This window comes from Giraffa tippelskirchi, chromosome 4 (assembly GCF_054371585.1).
Source record: "Giraffa tippelskirchi isolate mGirTip1 chromosome 4, T2T-mGirTip1v1.2.pri, whole genome shotgun sequence".
In the NCBI taxonomy this organism is placed as follows: domain Eukaryota; kingdom Metazoa; phylum Chordata; class Mammalia; order Artiodactyla; family Giraffidae; genus Giraffa; species Giraffa tippelskirchi.
Window position 1 is genome coordinate 46,579,733 of NC_137278.1, and position 22,043 is coordinate 46,601,775.

Here is a 22,043-nt window from a genome sequence, read left to right on the forward strand (position 1 = left end):
TCTGTCTCTCTCCCTTTATCTCTCCGTCACATAAGGACACAGAGAGGAAGTGGCCATGCATAATCCAAAAAGATCTCTATTACCAGAAACTGACCATTCTAGAACTTTTAGCTTGTCCTTTTGACCTCCAGAAATGTGAGAATACAAATTTCTGTTTTTGTAAGTCACCCAGTAATGTATTCTTTTATGGCGGCCCAATATGGACTAAAACAACTTGCTATACATACATAATTATCGTAAGTAAGAAGGTTTTTGAGGGCAAGTGCACATGTGTGCACACACAAATATATAAAGATAGGGACAATAGACAGTAAAAGGTGGGGGGGGGGGAGTTGCAAGTAAATTACACAAATCTAACTTTTCTTTCCAGTATTCTCTGAGGTGGTGACTCTGATACCTCTCTAGGCTGTAGAGTGAAATAAAAATGAAATTTGAGTCAAGATTCCTCACAATAGCATCAAATCTATTATTCTTGCTTACTCTGTGTACAACATAGGTGCTGGCCAAGTGAAATCACTGTATCTTGTTAAGAAGGCAGCATTAAATGAAAGTCCCTGTTTTGTGCATAGCGAGAGTTCCCTGTTTTTCCATTGGTTACACTATAAAATATGTAAAATGTCAAGAAGATCAGAGGCTAAACTTCTAGATTACTTTCTTTTTTTTCTTTCCTTGTGTGCATGCTAAGTTGCTTCAGTCATGTCTGACTCTTTGCAACCCTATGGACCATAGGCCACCAGGTTCCTCTGTCCATGGGATTCTCCAGGGACGAATACTGGGGTGGGTACCATGCCCTCCTCCAGGGGATCTTCCCAACCCAGGGATCAAACCTGTGTCTCTTACATCCCTTGTATTGGCAGGCAGGTTCTTTACCACTAGCACCACCTGGGAAGCACTTTGTTACCCTGGCATCCTAATCAGTATATCCCTTGGTTTAAATGCTTTATTTGGTTTGAAACCAATGAATGAAGAATATGCCTTTTTCATGATGCATTTTCCATCATCCTGTAGTGAGCTCTGACTGAAAATGGCAATCCACTCCAGTATTATCTGAAAAATTCCATGGATGGAGCCTGGTGGGCTACAGTTTATGGGGTTGCAAAGAGTCAGACATCACTGAGTACATACACATAAAATACCATCCCCCAAAAGACAGTAAGGGATGGAAATACTAGACTACCTTACCTGCCTCCTGAGAAATATGTATATAGGTCAAGAAACAACAATTAGAAACAGATATGGAACAATAGACTGTTTCCAAACTGGGAAAGGAGTTGCTGCTGCTAAGTCACTTCAGTCGTGTCCGACTCTGTGCGACCCCATAGACGGCAGCCCACCAGGCTCCACCGTCCCTGGGATTCTCCAGGCAAGAACACTGGAGTGGGTTGCCATTTCCTTCTCCAATGCGTGAAAGTGAAGTCACTCAGTCCTGTCCGACTCTTTGCAACTCCATGGACTGCAGCCTTCCAGGCTCCTCCATACATGGGAATTTCTAGGCAAGAATACTGGAGTGGGTTGCCATTGCCTTCTCCGGGAAAGGAGTAGGTCGAGGCTATATATTGTCACCCTGCTTATTTAACTTACACGCAGTGTACATCATGCAAAATGCTGGGCTGGATGAAGCACAAGCTGGAATCAAGTTTGCCAGGAAAAATATCAATAACCTCAGATATGCAGATGACATCACCTTTATGGCAGCAAGTGAAGAGGAACAAAAGAGCCTCTTGATGAAAGTGAAAGAGGAGAGTGGAAAAGCTGGCTTAAAACTAAACATTCAAAAAACTAAGATCATGGCGTCAGGTCCCATCATTTCATGCCAAATACATGAGGAAACAAAAGAAACAGTGACAGACTTTATATTCCAGGGCTACAAAATCACTGCAGATGGTAACTGCCGCCACGAAATTAAGACTCTTGCTCCTTGGGAGAAAAAAAGAAAAAAGACAAACTCAGGCAGCATATTAAAAAGCAGAGACATCATTTTGTTTACAAAGGTCCATCTAGTCAAAGCTATGGTTTTTCCAACAGTCATGTGTGGATATGAGAGTTGGACCATGAAGAAAGTTGAGTGCCGAAGAATTGATGTTTTTGAATTGTGGTGTTGGAGAAGACTCTTGAGAGTCCCTTGGACTGGAAGGAGATCAAACCAGTCAATCCTGAAAGAAATCAGTCCTGAATATTCATTGGAAGGACTGATGCTGAAGCTGAAGATCCAATACTTTTGGCCACCTTCACCAATACTTTGGCGAAGGATCGGCTCATTGGAAAAGATCCTGATACTGGGAAAGATTGAAGGCAGGAAGAGATGTGGACAACTGGGATGAGATGGCTGGATGGCAGGTTGGATGGCATCACAGACTCGACAGACTTGCATGTGAGTAAGCTCCAGGAGTTGGTGATGGACAGGGAAGCCTGACAGTGCTGCAGTGCATGGGGTCACAAAGAGTCAGACACAACTGAGTGACTGAACTGAACTGAATGAAAAGACAGTAGTTTTTGGAGTGCTGGAGAAGAAAAGTTTAACCTTGTTGATCTGTATCACATATATATTTTGAAAATCAACCATTTACAAATTTTATATTCAGTTTAAGTACCAAAAGCAAAACAAAATAAAAATCTTATTATTATTACTGACTAGATAACATAGCCCAAAATTTGGCATATGCTGAGATGACATTGGTGCAGGAAGGTGGGATAAGTAATCAAGAACCCTATCTTTGGATGCAAATACACTTAAATTTAAACTCTGCCACTGTCAACAACTGGCCACATGATCTTTACAGTTTTTATGAGAAATTGTATTTCTCATAAAAGGCCCAAGCACCGTGGCTAACAGTCATTGATCACTCAGTGTTTGCCAACAGAAGTTTTTTTGAATTTATGATTGGAAGGATTTTATCATATAGTTTCTATGTATCAGAACAGTTTTAATATGCAAATGGACAGTTATAATATTTCCTATTTATGTATTCAACAAATATTTATTGTGTACCTACTATGCAGGATGTGTTTATCTGCAGCATTCCATTCACAAATATGCAAATTAGCTAATCCTCAGACTGAGCTTATGATATGCCTCTAGATTACCAAGGCTTCCTACCTAATGTATACAAATGATCTATTTTCTATAAAATAAAAGTATATGTATAGTCCAAGTACATATTTATGTATTGACAGATTTCAAGATTTTTCCAGAAGAGTTGCAATTTTCTATGTTATATATAATCAGACCAAACTTTGTATGTCACAAAGTTAATTTATATCTGTCTTGTCAGACCAAACTTCCTATAAGTCACAATGTTGATTTATATCTCATGGTTACTGATACTCTTATAGTATAAGTATAATATAAGCTAGAAATTATTCTTTTGTTTGAAAAAAAAGTGAGCTATGTAACAGCAAAATGTGCAATGATTCACCATCTTTATCTATTGTAAATATTACAAATGAAATGTTTTTTCTTGATTAAAATGTCCTAAGCACTTCCCCTAACATTTAGTTTCCAACAAATTTATTAACCTAGTATAAGGCATATATGTGTTTCTGTGTATATGCACATGTGTACATATAAACACACATACACTGATGATAAGAAAATTAAAACTTAAGGCGATCAATGTTATGTTAACGGCCAGTGGTATGCCCATTATTAAATAATTGTCTCTCAGCTCCAGTCCTTCTCCTCTGTGTGGAAATTAACAAGATGGTGCCAGTCAGGCTCTCTTGCCTCATGATCTCATGCCCTCTCCCTACATGTTCTGTAAACAATGACTATGCCTGGTTGTGCAATGGCTGAGATAGCTTATAGCACTGAGCATGCGCATCACGAGGTACTTGCTTGGTCATAGGTTACTTTGTGCTGGTATGCCTGTATAAGTTTCACCATGAAAGCCCTGGCTGCTGCTGCATTGGGTCTACATTGGAGCAACATCATGGTTATGTTATGGCTCCATTACGGTTATGTTGTAGCTGCTGCTATGGCTGCTGTGTCAGCCAGGAGAGAGGCTATGTTATGGCTGTGGTGCCAGTCAGGAGAGAATAAACATACCTGCAGTTCCTATGGATCCTCAGGTCTCCTTCCAGGCTCTTAGCTCATGCCTTGCCTACCCTGGGTTCAGTGAACAGTGAAGACAGCGGGAACAGCAAGACAATTGGAATCACGAACAGGACCAGGGAGACATCCTCTGTGCTCTGTTTTGCAATAATGACGTTGGAACTCTGCAAATCCCATTTGAACATTATCAGCTGCTTCTCTCAGGTTTTCCAATGTGGAGTCCAGAAGGCCGACTGGAAAAACTGGAGGAGGGGAGAGGGACATATTCTTACCTTTGTCTTTCCTGTTCCTACTAGTAACACACTAGCTTCTTTGTCGGAAGAGGCAGTAAATTTCTATCACATTCGTTGGATTGCATTTTCTAGAAGGGCCCTGCAGGTTTATAGACTTTCAGGCTGGGGACAGGAAGAAGGGTTAGAAATGGAAAAGTACTGAGTGCTGAGTCAGAGTGGAGAAAAACTGTCTCTAAGGTTCTCCTCCCCCTCTGAGTTGTCCTTAGCAGAAGTATCTTGGGAAGGCCCCTGCAAATGTAGGCTCAGGACTGGGATTCAAATATGCATAAGGGGTGGCCCACCAGGGGAACTTCAGTCCTTGACTATAACTCCTCTTGTAGACTGCAATGCACTGGCCATGCAGTAAATCTGATGTGGAAATGGCAGCTTTCGCCCATGAAGCCTAATGTATAAAGCCTTTTTGATCTCCTGTGGTTGGGCATGAAAGATCACCAGTAAGATTCTGATCAGGAGTCAGACAACTCAGTTTCCTCATTATTGGGAAACAAATCAATCCATAGATTTCCCCTCCTCAATATCATTCAATTGTTATTCTTACTGTTTTGGTATTGTGGATTAATTGCTTTTTGTAAAACTTGATATTTTACAATAATAAAGTCAATAGATATGGATAGCATGTAATTACAGGACAAGAGAGTAGAAAAAATGGACAAAGTTCATGGGAAGGTAAAAAGAGATGGTAGCTAGAGCTCAAGTAGAAAAATCCACCTCAGAAAGACCAGTAGATATTATTGAAAATAATATCTACAAAGGAAATAGATATGAATGTGATGATAATATGCATTACTTTAATGTTCAATATATTATATTTTATTAATGATTTTCTAATTCCAATTCATTCTCTTACACCTTATTTGGTAATGAAGTATTTTTATTTTAATGTTTGTCTTTAAAGAATAAAGGTTGATTTAGAAATATTTACTAAAAGTATACAGCAGAGAAAAAAATTAAATCCTCAGTATATTAAAAGTGTCTAAAAATCGTGAAAAAAAAGAAATTTCATTTTTGTTTTCCTTACATGTAAGTCTGTTTCTGTTTTATAAATGAGTTCATTTGTATCACTTTTTTAAAAATTAGATTCTACATATGAGTGATATATTATTGTATTTGTCTTTGTCTGACTTAACTTTACTTAGTATGATAATCTCTAGGTCCATCAATGTTGCTGCAAAACAAACTTATGATTGCCAAAGGGGAAGCTGGCAGGTGGTGGGATAAATCAGGAGTTTAGGATTAACATACACATACTACTATATATAAGATAGATAACCAGCAAGGACCTACTGTATAACACAGGCAGTTCTAGTCAATATTCTATGATAACCTATATGAGAAAATAATCTGAAAAAGAATGAATATATATATATACATATATATATGTATAACTGAATCACTTTGCCATACTCTTGAAACTAACACAACACTGTAAATCAACTATACTCCAATTTTATTTAAAATTAAATAAAATTTTAAAATACGTACATTTTAAATTTAATTCCATTTAAAATATCCCCAAAAAGATTTCAGGAAAAAACTAAGAATATGAAAAAAGCAACAGACACTTCTAAATGACTTAGCACTTACAATAAAAACATCTGAGTGGATAGTAGAGATGTTGAAAATGTCAGTTTTCAATAGAAGTGACAATGGTTATGATTAGATGTGACATATGAATGTAATATAGTTGATATGAAAATTGCATAAACCATTTCAGTATATATGTATACTGAAGTAATGCATACATGTGTATATATACATATGAATATATGCACACATGTGTACATATGCTTAGTAAGTGTGTTAGTCACTCAGTCATGTCTGCCTCTTTGTGACCTCATGGACTGTAGCCCACCAGGCTCCTCATCCATGGAATTCTCCAGGCAAAAATACTACAGTGGGCTGCCATTTCCTTCACCAGGGGATCTTCCCGACCCAAGAATTGAACCCGGGTCTCCTGTCTTGCAGGTAGACTCTTTACCAAGTGTGTATGCTTACTTGTTTATATTCCTCTTGTTACAGCAGTTTCACTTTCAGAAATTTATCATACAGGAAGAATACATAGGGTGCTCATGTCTTTACCTACAAGAATTTTATCCACATGCATGTGTTAATTAGTGGTACATTATTTAATTAAGCAAATTAATTGTTAATAAAATTCTCCTGAGCTTGACAATAAAATATAAGTATTAGTATAGCAATATAGATAAATACATAAAAAGTCAATGTATACAATAAACTGGGAAAACTTCTAAAAATTATGTGCAATATAAACCTATTTGTATTAACGTAAATATAGAAAAATATTGAAATTTTATAGTATATGTTTATAATTGCCACCTCTTATTTGTTGGGATTCCACTTGAATTTTTGATGTCTCTGTTGTTTCCTTAGAAAGGTTGTCTTCAGTTCAGTTCAGTTCAGTTCAGTTCAGTCTCTCAGTCGTGTCCGACTCTTTGCGACCCCATGAATCACAGCACGCCAGGCCTCCCTGTCCATCACCAACTCCCGGAACTTACCCAAACTCATGTCCATGGAGTCGGTGATGCCATCCAGCCATCTCATCCTCTGTCTTCCCCTTCTCCTCCTGCCCCCAATCCTTCCCAGCATTAGGGTCTTTTCCAATGAGTCAATTCTTCGCATGAGGTGGCCAAAGTATTGGAGTTTCAGCTTCAACATCAGTCCTTCCAATGAACACCCAGGACTCATATCTTTTAGGATGGACTGGTTGGATCTCCTTGCAGTCCAAGGGACTCCCAAGAGTCTTCTCCAACACCACAGTTCAAAAACATCAATTCTTCTGCGCTCAGCTTTCTTCACAGTCCAACTCTCACATCCATACATGACTACTAGAAAAACCATAGCCTTGACTAAATGGACCTTTGTTGGCAAAGTAAGTCTCTGCTTTTTAATAAGCTATCTAGGTTGGTCATAACTTTCCTTCCAAGGAGTAAGCGTATTTTAATTTCATGGCTTCAATCACCATCTGCAGTGATTCCACAATAAGCATGAATTATTTTCATAGTAAGTAAATAATTTGCATTCATAATATATTATAGTTTATTTCTACCTATGTTTTAGTTGCTGTTTCATGTTGTAACTATCAGACAAAACCCTTTGAGATCCCACTGCAATATAGTAGAACAATTTTGCAACTGATCTTCACAGTGTTCAATTTTCTCTGTATTTTCTGGGTTTTATTGCTTTAAAAGTTTAATGTCAACTATTTTTCATAAGAAAATATATCTTGGATATTCAATCATTATGTTAAAAATGAAAGGATGTTTTGTCATGAAAGATTAAAAATAAATACCTGGCTCAAAATGAAATCATAAACTTGTTATCTTTTACTTTAGTTTTTGTGTGGAAAAATGCAATAAGAAGACTAAAGCAATAAGTTAAATTGCAACTTTTATAATAATGTGAAATACATTAGGACAGAATAAGACGAGTGACAAAATGAGAAAAACTTGGATTTAAATCCAAATATTTCCAGTGATAATTATATGATCTTGAAATGATTACTTAACATATATCACTGTCCCAGAATAGCCCCTGTAATGCATAAATTATCTTGGTTTCTTCATATCCTTACATGAAGCTTAAATGAATAGTGCATAAAAATTGATGCATTAAAAGAATGCAAGTATCATTAGCCATTAGATATTTAAATTGTTCAACCAAAAAATATATAATTTCAGATGATATTAAATTTTTCATTAAAAAAAAAGGTGTGGGGTTGGAGGAGCCTTACCTGGTTGCTCAGTGGTGGAGAAACCATTTGGGGAGCCACAGCTACTCAGGCCCGTGCACCCTGGAGCTCATGCTCTGCAGCAGGAGAAGGCACCACGGTGAGAGGCCTGCGTGCCACAACTAGAGAGTGGCCTCTGCTTGCTGCAGCTGAGAAAAAGCCCATGCAGCCATGAAGACACAGCAGAGCCAAAATTAAATAGAAAAATAAATGTAATTTAAAAAAAATAAACAAGACAACATAATAGATAGTGATATGACTCTGTGGGATGGAATATTTCAGATTAAGGAATATAAGAGAACTCCATGATAGGCTGGCATTTGAAAAGTGTATTAGCTCTCTATTTGCCATGTAAAAAATTTAACAAGAAACTTAATGGCTTAAAGCACCACTCATTTTATTTTTTTTCAAATTTTTTGTAGGTTAGACATCCAGAAATCCCTGACATTGTCCTCTGTTCAGTCTCACCAGGTTGAAATCAAGGCATCAGCCAGATGTGCTGGAGCCCAGAGTCATTTCCCAAGCTTATTTAGATTGTTAGCACAGTTGAATTTCTCCGTGGTAAGACTGTGGTATTTGCTCTCTCTCAAGCTTCTTGCTGAGTGCTTCTCTCAGCTCCCATAGGGCACAATCAAGTCCTAGCAGCACAGTCTTTTCACAATATGGAAGCTTACTTTTTCAAAGCAAGAGGAATCTCCAACCTGCTAAAATCCAGTCTTATATAATGTAAAATAATCATCAAAATGCCAGTCCCATCATAGCCACAGATTCTGCCCACACTCAAAGAGAGGGAATTATAAAGTGCTTGTCAACAGGAGGCAGGAATCTTGGAGCCAATTTGAAACCTTGCCTACTGCAAGGAAAGACTAAGATGATGAGTAGGAACTTGTCTCAAAAGTTCATTGGATGCATAATTTCAGACAGAACAGAAATAAAGACCTGGATACAGAACTGGACATCATTTTGCGCACATGCAATGATTTAAATTCCTTCTTGCTGATTGATGCTTCCTCATCCCTTGAATCGGAAAGATGCAGCATTCCTGCTTTAGAAGTAACCATTTCTACCCACTGTGGTATTTCTGTTTTAGTTTGTGACAATTATTCTAGAGATCTCAAGATACAATTCTCGGAGTTTTCCAGTTGAAGTACTACCATCATATTAGCAAACTGATATATGTTTCTTAAAAATTAATAGAAGAATGAAAGAATCTATAGAATAGACACAGAGAAGGAGAAAGTGATACAGAATAGAAACAAAGAGAGAGAAAAACAGAGAGAAATCTTAAAATTATATCATCATAATGTAAATCAAATTCAGGAACTGACTTTCAAATAACTAAATCTTAATTGAAATGGAAAAAGATGATAAAAACATGTGTTAATATGATAAATCATAATAATGGTAGCTCAGTCAGTAAAGAATCTGCCTGCAGCGCAGGAGATCTGTGCTCGATCCCTGGGTCAGGAAGATCCCCTGGAGAAGAAAATGGCAAACCACGCTGGTATTCTCGCCTTGAAAATCCCATGGACAAAGGAGTCTGGAAGGCTGCAGTCCATGGGATCACAAGAGTCAGACACGACTTAGTGACCAAACCATAAGAGCTATAGACAATACTTGAGCTATATTCTATGAGCTGTCTTATAGGTACTGAAACCCCCACTAGACGAAGAAGTTAACTACATGACGGCCAGGTTGTAGCCATCACAGAAAGTGAAAGTGAAAGTTGCTCAGTCGTGTCCGACTCTTTGCGATCCCATGGGCTATACAGTCCATGGAATTCTCCAGGCCAGAATACTGGAGTGGGTAACCTTTCCCTTCTCCAGGGGGATCTTTCCAACCCACGGATCGAACCCATGTCTCCCACGTTGCTGGTGGATTCTTTACCAGTTGAGCCACAAGGGAAGCCCAAGAATACTGGAGTGGGTAGCCTATCACTTCTCCAGGGGATCTTCCCAACCCAGGAATCGAAGCGGGGTCTGCTGCATTGCAGATGGATTCCTTACCAACTGAGCTATCAGGGAAGCCATTACAGAAGCCAGCACAATTCTGAGAATGGGCCTCAAGGAGATGGGAACAAACTGACTGTGGAACTAAAAATTAACTATACTTAAAACAATCAAGATGATGCTAGTCAGACCACCTATGACCAATTTCAAGCCAACTGTCAAAGTTGACTGTTTTTTCTGCATAGAGCTGCCTCTCTCAGCCTATAAAAGCTCTTGCCACTTACTGTCAATAGCAGGGTAGGAGTCAGCCTTCGAATTTATTTCATGAATTGAAGCCTACACCGACCAAAAAGTGAAACATAATTTCACATAATGTGGTCCCATCAGCCTTATTAATAGTCTCTTACTAGTCCCATTGTCATCTACCTACACACTCATTTGGTAAGTTAACTCATAGTTTGGATTCTTGGTAGGGCTATGTTTGCACTATGTTTGTTCATTAATATTTTAGAGGAAATTTTGCAGTAGCTACCAAAGGATTTTTATAATTCCACAAATACAGTTGCAATCCTTTGGGAGGTTATAAAATAATTTACTAAAGATACTAATTTATTCAAATTACAAAGCGGCAAAAGGCATTTCCTACTATAAATGTCACACCTGGGCCAGTTGCTTCCCTCAGGAGGACTGGGATTTTTGATTCTGCTAGTGATAAATTTTAGCATTTCTCTGGGGAGCAGGCAAGTCAGATGCTCTGATGGCCTACCACAGATGGAATTGAAGAGATGAAAATGAATTCTATCCCTCAAATGTTTTAAGAATGCAAACAGTATACCTAAATTCTGGTTATGAAAGTTATCCAGTCTGTCAATTTTATGACTTTAATGTATTCAATATTCCAAGAAAATGCTTCTTGTGGGCTGGCACCTGAAAATACTAATTTCTTGAATCTATGTTTTGATATTGTGTTCTAGAAATCATAATTATACCAACATCAAGCAAATGCTTGTACTGAATGATATGTTCACTACTCTTTAATTTTGCAAAGAAAATGTTTCTAAGTATCTCTGTCCAACTCTACTGGCAGTTTGAATTTAATTATGAGTTTGAAGTGGCTTATGAAAATTTCTTACATTTTGCAAGCACCTCCATAGAATAATTTACTTTTATTAAGCTCTCTACCTAAACTGCTGAGTCCATGACACAATATATTAAAAAAACTGAAATACTGGAATTTAAAAATTATTATTTATAGTTACTAAAAATATTATAATATCTGCCAGTGTATAACTTTCAGACTAGCTACACCTCATTTATTTTGCTTCTTTCATTTATAGTTCTTAAACATCTAAAGCTCTTTCTTACATTGATGTACTATACTACAGAATTTTATTAGTCTGTATTTGTGGCATGTTCATAAGTGATATTCAAAACATATTTTCTCATTCCAATACTATTTTATATATAGGTATATATTGACTTGTTTTCACACTTGCACTTCAGGACCAAATAATAGACTAGTTTGTTTCCTATGCTCATCATTGATTTTGGCTTAATTAATAAAAATTTATTATCTGATATTTATTTTATAAGAGTGATTAAAATTTCTTTAATTCAAATTTCTCTAACAGAAAAATTAGAAAAATGCTCACTTAAAAGTGAGGAGAAAAAAAATTAAAGATAAGACCAGGCAGCTAAGTACAACTGCCTTTTGGCATTAGAGAAGAGAAAAAGAATATGTGTATGTATGTTTGTATATATACACATGGTTGTGTGTGTGTATATATACACACACACATATACACATAGACATATCCCCAGTGTGAAAGGCAGAATAATGACTCCCTGAACAAGTATGTCCACTCACTGACCCTCAGGACATGTTATTATGTTATGTTACATGGTAAAAAGAACTTTGCAAATGTAGTTATGCTTGTAGACATTAAGATAGGAAGATTATCCTAAATTGTCTGTGTAAGCTCAATCTAATCACATGAGCTTTTAAAAGCAGAAAACTTTTTCTGGCTGGAGGCAAAGAGGTACAGAAGAAGGGCATATTAGAGCATTTTGAAGCTTGAGAAAAATTTAATCACTATTGCTGGTTCAAAGAAGAAAGGGTCAATGTGACAAGAATTGCAGGTGGCCTGAGTTATTTGAGAGAGGCTCCTGGCTGATGACCAGCAGAAAATGAGGACTTAGGTCCTACAACCCAACCATAAGGCACTGAATTCTGCAAGCAACTTTAATGAACTTGGAAATGGATGATCCCTCGGACCTTCATACAAGAGCTTACATTTGCTGTTACTTTGATTTTGATGCAGATACCACCCAACTTCTGAATTACAGAATTGTGAGATGAAGTTGTATTATTGTAGTCCACTAAGTTAGTGGTAATTACAATGATAGGAATAAAAAGGCAACAAAGATTTTGGTATCAGAAGTGGATTGTGTTTTAACAAATACCTAAAAATTTTAAAACTGGCTTTGGAAACAAGTAGTTAGTAAGGGTTGGAAGAATTTGGTGAACATGATAGAAAAAGCCCAGAGCTCTTTGAACAAACGTTTAGTAGCAATATGGATGCTAACAAATCTTTTAGAAAGGGATACAAAGGAATTGAGCAGCACAACAAAATGTCTAAATTGCCTTAAGGAATACCTAAATCATCATGAGTATACTATTAGTAGAAATATGGACATTAAAGGTGTTTGCTAGTGTGGTCTCAGAAGGTGATTAACATATTAATGAGAATTGGCAGAAAGTTTAATGGAGTTGTGTCTTTTAGTTATATGTAAAGAACAATTTGTAAATAAACTTGGAGATAAACTTTATCCCAGGAGACTTCCAAGCAAGTTATTGACAGTATAGTCTGGGTTATTCCTACTACTTATAGTAAAATAAAATTATAGTGTAGGCACAATTGCAAAAGAAAATACGACCAGAACTTGATAATGTGGCTGATTCTCAGCCTATCTGGACAGAAAAGATACTAATTTAAGAGAGTCACTGTTAGGAAAGCATGCTCTAGAATAAAGGACACATGTATGACCATACATCTCTTCCCTTAAAACTGGGAAAAGCCAAAAGCTTAAATATTCAGTCACAAGATATCAAGGGTATGGTTCACAAACCCACTCAATCAAAGTCGTGTATGTGCTAAGTCATTTCAGTCGTGTCTGACTCTTTGTTACCCTATGGTATGTATGGACTGTAGCCCTCCAGGTTCTTCTGTCCGTGGGATTCTCCAAGAAGGATAGTGGATTGGGTTGCTATGCCCTCCTCTGGTGGATCGTCCCAACCTAGGGATCAAAACCACGTGTGTGTCTTGCATTGGCAGGCAGGTTCTTTACTACTAGCGCCACCTGGGAAATCCCAGTCAAACACAGGGACCTCCAAAAAACATCAGTGCATTGGTTTCAGCCATTTCCAACAGGAGGTAAAAATTGAAATGGACCTATTTCAAAAAGATGTGTGGATGAGCCTCTTGTGTAATGAACTGAACCCATGTCAAATATAAGGAAGACCCAGCAAGTTATTGAAAATTGCATATTTGTAGAAACCTTGCCAATGTAGACTGTAAAGGAAAGAGACGGTACAAAATGAGAGAAAGCTGTTGACATCCAAATTCGTACCGGCATGAAGCTGGCTGATAAATCTACCCATCTGCAAATATGTGCTATTTTAATAAAATTATAATCACTGTTTGCATTATTCAATATATTTATGTGAAGTAGAAAGATTTACCTTGTTTTAACATGTCCCGTGGAGGAGTTTAACTCCTGACCAATAACCTATCAGCTTCCCTGGTGGCTCAGACGGTAACAAATCCACCTACAAAGGGCAAGACCTGGATTGGATTACTGTGTTGAGAAGATCCCCTGGAGAAGGGAGTGGCTACCCACTCCAGTGTTCTGGCCTGGAGACTTCCATGGACAGAGGAGCCTGGTGGGCTATAGTCCATGGGGTCACAAAGAATCGGACAGGACTGAGTGACTTTCACTTTCATGTTCAATAACCTATGGATATTCTTTCAAGCCTGACCATAAGCAATTCCAAAGGCTTTATTTGGCATATCTCACAGGGGAAAAGCTGCCTTACTCACCAAAGACTTGATGTACAGCCAATGCATTGCAGTTTTTCAAGGTGGTTGCAGTCAAGGACTCAGCCCCATCTTCCCCACCACCCACTGACCATGCTCTGATACAGATCTGAATTCCTAGCCCAAGCACTTCCATCCATAGCACTCTATTTTGGGGCTTTCAGCAATAGGCTTTCACAGGCAGGCCTGCTGAGACCTCCTCTCTGACGGAGGTGACAGACTTGAGTCTGGGATTAGCTGGTTAATTCTCAAAGCTGTAGTCTCTTCCATCATGTCATACCCATCATGATAGCCACCAGACATCTGGTCTGAAACTCTAGTCACCCATCAGTAAACCTCACATTTATATATTTTCTAGATCTTTTTCAAGTCTAACATTAGCTTCTCCCAAAAGAAAAGGAATCCTATCCAGATGTGGATAGAATTACACAGCTAAATCAGGAGCTTCTAACCTATTAACATAGCCTGCATGGTGTCTGTGGTGGGGAAAATCTCTTTGTCTGGCATCACAGTAAGCTGGGGGAGGCTGTCAACAAATTTTGTGCTCTTGCTAATAACACTAATGAAAGTTAAAATCTGACAAGATTTTTTTTTCTCAATATTATGACATAAGGTAAATAGGTGAGATAAAATCACATCTAGATATTTTTAAACTGAGAGAAGTTTCTCTTTTTAATGAATGAATTGATAGTGTTTATTCATAGTAATAAGAACAAATTAGAGCTTTTTGAATTTAAAGTAAATGAATTAATGGTAAATTTCTGGGAATTTTACTTTTGTTTGCTTTTTTCTAATATTTTAGATGCAAATCTCTATAGTCTTCTATCATATAGGGACCATACTCATTATACATCAGTTAACCAATAGATTAGTGTGATGGAAAAAACTGGAAAAAGATTGACTTTCTTTAAATACTATATTATAATGATGCATTTAACAAAGTTATTTTCTTTTCCTAATGTATACAACCCATTTGTAGAAGCATCTATCTAAGCAGATGAGAAAAATCTCATTATGCAAACTACGAATGCTATTTTCTGTTCAGTAAATGTGAGGATTGATCCTCTATGCATTAAGCCAAATGATTGCTTTTACAAATTAACTTTCTATGAAAACAAATCAAATATTTCTAGAATAGATACCATTTTCTCATAGATATTTCCCTTGCTTATATAGAAAAATAATTCCTTATGTATAATAACAGCAAAAAAACTGTAGTCCAAACCAGTTAAAAAGCTTAAAAGATGTTTTACAGCATTATGATAACTATTACACTCATACTATTTTTGAGGCTTGCCTTACTTTCAGAAAATAACACAAAATCTATGTTTCTTGTAAAAGATACTTTCTGGGAAAGGAAAAGTAGAATTTCTTCTAGGAATTACAATTTCCATCATAATTAGTGTAAATGACAATTAAGTTAAATTAATATAAATCTGAAGTCTTTTAAAAATGTCATGATATTCATTAAATAAAAGAATAAAATGATCCAAAACAGCATAAAAGTAACAGTTCCCAATTTCATGTAAAACTTATACTACTGGTGCCTGCACATGCATGGATGAGTATGTGGTTTTGCTTGTGAGTGTCTCTGAGAAATGCTCATACATGTGAACATATTATTTTCTATAATGTGAAGTGCCTCAGTCTGGACAAAAGAAAAAGTTAATATTACTAAAATAATTGCTAATTTAATACTTTAAAAATAAACTACTCCCGCTAAAAAGAAAAATGCATCTTCTTTATTAAGTACAACGGTCAAACTTAATTATATAGGAAAGGCAACAAAGTTTATTTCTTAGCATGACACAATTTCTTTCATGAAATTCAGCTCAAAGATGTTTAAATATATTTAAATGGACTAAGCATGCAATTAAGTATGTGCTTATATATGTTGTATGATATATATCCTATGAATATATTTCATATTTAAACATAAAAAGTAAACAACTTAGATAAAACATACACACATTGTGTAAATTTTTATATACATATGCATATAATTTGTACATAGTGTTAAAACAGTTATTTGTACAAATCACAAATGAAAATTAGTGGCATTATTTTTATTAACATGTGCTATACAAAAATAGCTCTTTTAATTTAACAACAGACTAACAAAAGTAGGACCTTCAAAATAAAAAAGTCTTTTCTATATATAAACAAAGAAATTTTATTACTTACAATTACTTATATAGTGAAGTTAGAAAAGAATATTGAAGATACAATACAAATCAAACATTCTAGAATTTCACCCACATTTAAGTATAGCAATGATGAATGAAGAAAGTGACAAGGCCTAAGACAAGGTTTTGGAATGAGGGAGACAAAATCTAGATTTACAGGTTTCACCCCAATAGCAAAAGGGTTCTCTTTGCCAAGGTTAGCTGACACAAGCAAAAAAATGCAATAGCTGTAAATCTGCCTTGAACAAGATCTATTCTCTTTCAGTTCTTACACTATATTTTAGCAGACTTTTTAATAACTGAATTTTGCCAGAAAACTGTACCTACATATTATTAATAGGTTTACATATTTTCCTTCTGATTGTTTCCCTATATTAAAAGACTTTAATAAATGATAACTAGAAAAACATTTTTCAAAGATTCTGGCTAAGTATCACTTGTTATTTTGTAAAAACCCATTTTGTATGCTATTCTCACACCATGTTATCTTCCAAAACAAAAGGATTTTACCAAGTGAATGGATCTGTCACATACTATTTGTCATTTTAATAAATCATGGCATTTTATCTTAGTTGTTGTTTTCTTTGCATATAAGATATCATGATCTAAACTCCCAGTTCTTCCAAATCAGGTAATTATACGGAAAACACCATCCTTTGAGAAGTAGAACTAATATATATCTTAAATAGACATGTATCAATTTATAGAAGTAGTACTTTCCTTAAAAATCTTTTGTTGCTTGGATAATATTCAATACTAAAGTGATCAAATTGTGCATTCAGACATGGAATAGGAAGAAAAATCATAGCTTACTGAATAGCAATTTTAATATAACCTATTTAAAATAGTGAATGGATATCAGTTAAAAAAATAGTAATATTTGTTTTCAGAATGTCCAAAACACAAAGTTGAAGAAGGAAATACACCACCTGTGTGTCTTCAACTTCATCAAAGAGAAAGAGGACTTCATCTGAAAAACAAATGAGAATATTTTCTGGTCAGCGTGGTAGGTTAGCCCATAGAGGACAGCAGGGGGTGGGAAGAGGGCTGGACAATCAGCTTGCTGACTGAGGTAACTTTATTTTACTAACTTTAAATTAAAGTTGTCCAAATTTCTGACAGTAAAATGATTGAATATTTGGATTTTTCTACAAAAGAGACAATTCAATCCAAACTATTTCAATGAATTTGTCAGTGCTATGCGAGACACGTTGAAAGGTATTAGGTTTGTAAACATTAGTAGGTTTTATTATTGGCTTTAAAAGCAGAGCTTACAATCCGGGGGCTAGCTAACAGCAATCTGGAATATAGCTAATAATGTGATAAGTGCATATGAGTAAGGTGATGTGAGAGCACAGAGGCAGCAAAAATTAAATTCTACTTGAAGCACAGAGAAATATTTTACAAATAAGGTGATAAGTCAACTGGGACCTAACTAACGAACTGAATCTTGCCAGAGAGATGAGGAGAAACATTCCAAACCAGAGAAAGAAAACACATCTTATTTAACCATCACAACAAATCTATAAGGTTTTTATTATCCCCATTTTGCTGACCAATTCACTGAACTCAACATCCTTGTCCAAAATCTCCCTTTTTAAGTTTAAATTGAGGCTGTAATGCATTCTTCTTGATGCTGGCTACAACCTACTAGCCACTTCCCAACAGACAAATGACAACAGACATGAAAGTTTGAAGCTAGAGTCAGTATAAGTGTATTTCTTCCCTTGGAGGTGGAATGATTCTGGACAAGTAAGGTAACAGTATAAAAGTTTATTGAGGGTAAACCAGACTGAAGTTTCTGAGCTCTGGGGACCAAAGTGTCTAGGATTAAAATGAGGAAATGACAAAGAAATGGACTCAGGACTAGAGGCCAGGGAGGAAACTAAAAATACTAGCACCAGATAAGTATTCAATATCTAGAGAAAACATAATTTAGCCACACTTCAGCAAATGCTAAAGTTAATGCTGAGAGACCAATAGAACCTGAAGTGGCCAATTGGCAAAGGAATGAAAACAAGCAATAATTATCACTAATACTTTACATTGTCTTTGTGAAACTCAACAATAAAATGGATTAAAAAAAAACTTTAAAAAAAAGTGGGATAAATTACCACTATTTTTAAACACAAGAAAAATTCAGGAGGGAGGGGACATCTGTGTATACTTAAGGCTGATTCATGTTTGTTATTTGGCAGAAATCAACACAATACTGTAAAGCAATCATCCTTCAATTAAAAATAAATAAATTAAATTAAAAAAGAAAGTCTTTTGGAATTTCAACAGAGTGAGAATTTAGGCTATAACTATTTTTTAATTGCAGTAAATAAAATTTTAAAAAATTAGGTACACTAGCATTTTCACATGCTTCTAGTTGAATTGTAAATTTATGCACTCCCTCTGGAGTTTGTTTGCAATAGTGAAAACCTTAAACCTCTTTTATACATTTTTAGGGTGGCATAACTTTATTCAAAATATGTACACAAAGGTTTAATTATATGATCATTGTTTTATTTGAATGGTAAATAATTAGACATGACCTTAACATATGGGAATAGTTTCAAGAAATTTATTTACATGGACAAGATCATGTGTTAAGCTATTATTAAAAACAATGGCATAGAATGAAAATATTATACAAACAAATATGCTCAAACGTATTATTGATTCTATAACAATACATTTCCATAATAAACTCTTACCTGTGGCTGGAGAGGGCATGATTATTATATTTCTTTGTTTCTCTAACCTTTTGGAATTTTCTACATTGATCAAATATGTTTCATATACTATTAATAAGCTTAAAGATATTACTCAAGATGTTACAAAAGATGTTACTCAAGAGATAAAAATTATAATTAAATACTCAGAGAAGATTAAAAACATATACAATATAATATGGCTATTTATTATGTAATGATTAAGAAATACTTCATTAAGCATTTATAAAATTGAAAAATAAATTAACAAAGTTTTAAAATTAAAAATAAAAGGAATAGAAATAGACAGGAAATAAATTCTTCTAGCTGAAAAGATTTTACAAGAGATTTTTTTCTAATATTCACAAAATATTGAGACTTTCTGTTCTTTATAAAAATAGCTGAAATAACCCCCACTTCATTTTACAACATTAATATAAGTTTGATAGTGAAATATGACAAATTAGAAACTAACAAAAAATGAACAAGAATACTTTGGGACATGTATGCAAAATTCTAAATATAATGAAAATCAGACTCACTAATGAATTTTAATAATACTAATATAACAGAGGAAAAAAAGAACTAAACCACATTGGAACTGCCTACCTTATTCTTTAGCCTATGTATTCTATTTCTTCAGGCCTTCATGTCAAGAATTAAATATTAGAGAAATGTTTATTCCCATATAGCTTCTTAAGTTCCCTTTTAAAAGTTCCCATTCCAAGGTCCTGGGTTAATTATGGCTATTACTTTTGTAGATGAGTTCAATTTCAGCCAAGAAACCTTGTAAATAGGCAGAGATGATACTGGTAAAGTAAAAATAACTGCTAACAGTTTGAAGTTTTGCAGAAGCCTTGTGATCTAGCCCAAGTGAGCAAGCACAAGAACAAAGAAATGTTATGTCTTCTTGAAGGCCAGGTGACTCCAAGAATTCTGCTGTCTGCCTTTACGCTTTAATTGTAACACTTCCCACTTCCCCTTTTTTCTTCAGAATAAAAGAAGCCTGAATTCTCTGCCAAATTAACATGATTCTTTCAGACATCAGTCCACCATCTTCTCAGTTTGCTGACTTTCTGAATAAGTCACTATTCCTTGTCCCAATGCCTCGGCCTGTTCTACAGTGAAAAGTACAAGCTTGGACTTGATAAAGCCACAGTTCAGTTCAGTTCAGTCGCTCAGTTGTGGCTGACTGTTTGGGACCCCATGGACTGCAGTACGTCAGGCTTCCCTGTCCGTCACCAACTCCCGGAGCCTATTCAAACTAATGTTTATTAAGTCAGTGAAGTCATCCAAACATCTCATCCTCTGTCATCTCCTTCTCATCCTGCCCTCAATCTTTCCCAGCATCAGGGACTTTTCCAATGAGTCAGTTCTTCACATAGGGTGGCCAAATTATTGGAGCTTCAGCTTCAGCATCAGTCCTTCCAATTCAGGAATCAACTCAGGATTCACTTCCTTTAGGATGGACTGGTTTGATCTCCATGCAGTCCAAGGGACTCTCAAGAGTCTTCTCCAACACCACAGTTCAAAAGCATCAATTCTTCGTCACTGAGTTTTCTTTAAAGTCCAACTCTCACATCCATACATAACTACTGGAAAAACCAAAGCTTTCACTATACAGACCTTTGTTGGCAAAGTGATGTTGCTGCTTTTTAATATATTGTCTAGGTTGGTCATGGAGAAGGCAATGGCACCCCACTCCAGTACTCTTGCCTGGAAAATCCCATGGATGAGGGAGCCTGGTAGGCTGCAGTCATGGGGTCACTGAGAGTCGGACACGCCTGAGTGACTTCACTTTCACTTTTTACTTTCGTTCACTTTCATGCATTGGAGAAGGAAATGGCAACCCACTCCAGTGTTCTTGCCTAGAGAATCCCAGGGACGGAGGAGCCTGGTGGGCTGCCGTCTATGGGGTCACACAGAGTCGGACACGACTGGAGTGACTTAGCAGCAGCAGCAGCAGGTTGGTCATAGCTTTTCTTCCAAGGACCAAGATCTTTTAATTTCATGGCTTCAGTCACCATCTGCAGTGATTTTGGAGCCCCAAAAAATAAAGTCTGTCACTGTTTCTGTTGTTTCCTCATATATTTGCCATGAAGTGATGGGACCAGATGCCATGATCTTAGTTTTCTGAATGTTGAGCTTTAAGCCAACTTTTTCACTCTCCACTTTCACTTTCATGAAGAGGCACTTTAGTTCTTCTTCGCTTTTTGCCGTAAGGGTGGTGTCATCTGCATATCTGAGGTTATTAATATTTCTCCCAGCAATCTTGATTCCAGCTTGTGCTTCATCCAGTCCAGCATTTCTCATGATGTAATATGCATGTAAGTAAATTAGCAGTGTGATAGTATACAGCCTTGACATATTTTTTTCCAAATTTGGAACCAGTCTGTTGGTCCATGTACAGTTTTAACTGTTTCTTCTTGACCTACATACTGATTTCTCAGGAGGCAGTACAGGTGGTCTGGTATTTCCATCTCTTTCAGAATTTTCCACTGTTTGTTGTGATCCACACAGTAAAAGTCTTTGGCATAGTCAATAAAGCAGAAGTAGATGTTTTTCTCGAACTCTCTTTTTCAATGATCCAATGGGTGTTGCCAATTTGCTCTCTGGTTCCTCTGCTTTTTCTAAAACCAGCTTGAACTTCTGAAAGTTCACCGTTCACATACTGTTGAAGCCTGGCTTGGGGAATTTTGAGCATTACTTTGCTAGCATGTGAGATGAGTGCAATTGTGTGGTAGTTTGACCATTCTTTGACATTTCCTTTCTTTGGGATTGGAATGAAAACTGACCTTTTCCAATCCTGTGGCGCTTTGAGTTTTCCAAATTTGCTGGCATATTGAGTGCAGCACTTTCACAGCATCATCTTTTAGGATTTGAAATAGCTCAACTGGAATTTCATCACCTCCACTAACTTTGTTTCTAGTGATGCTTCCTAAGGCCCACTTGACTTCACATTCAAGGATGTCTGGCTCTAGATGAGTGATCACATCATCGTGATTATCTGGGTTGTGAAG

At 36.3% G+C, this 22,043-nt stretch overlaps 1 long non-coding RNA gene across 1 annotated transcript in view; it reads left to right on the forward strand.

Annotated features, from left to right (window-relative positions):
• The first annotated feature begins 6,222 nt into the window (after positions 1–6,222).
• Positions 6,223–22,043, forward strand: part of LOC145544458 (uncharacterized) — a 61,995-nt gene continuing 46,174 nt past the window's right edge. The window contains exon 1 of the long non-coding RNA XR_014081438.1: positions 6,223–6,309. This is a non-coding gene — a long non-coding RNA (uncharacterized LOC145544458). The remainder of the gene's footprint in view (positions 6,310–22,043) is intronic.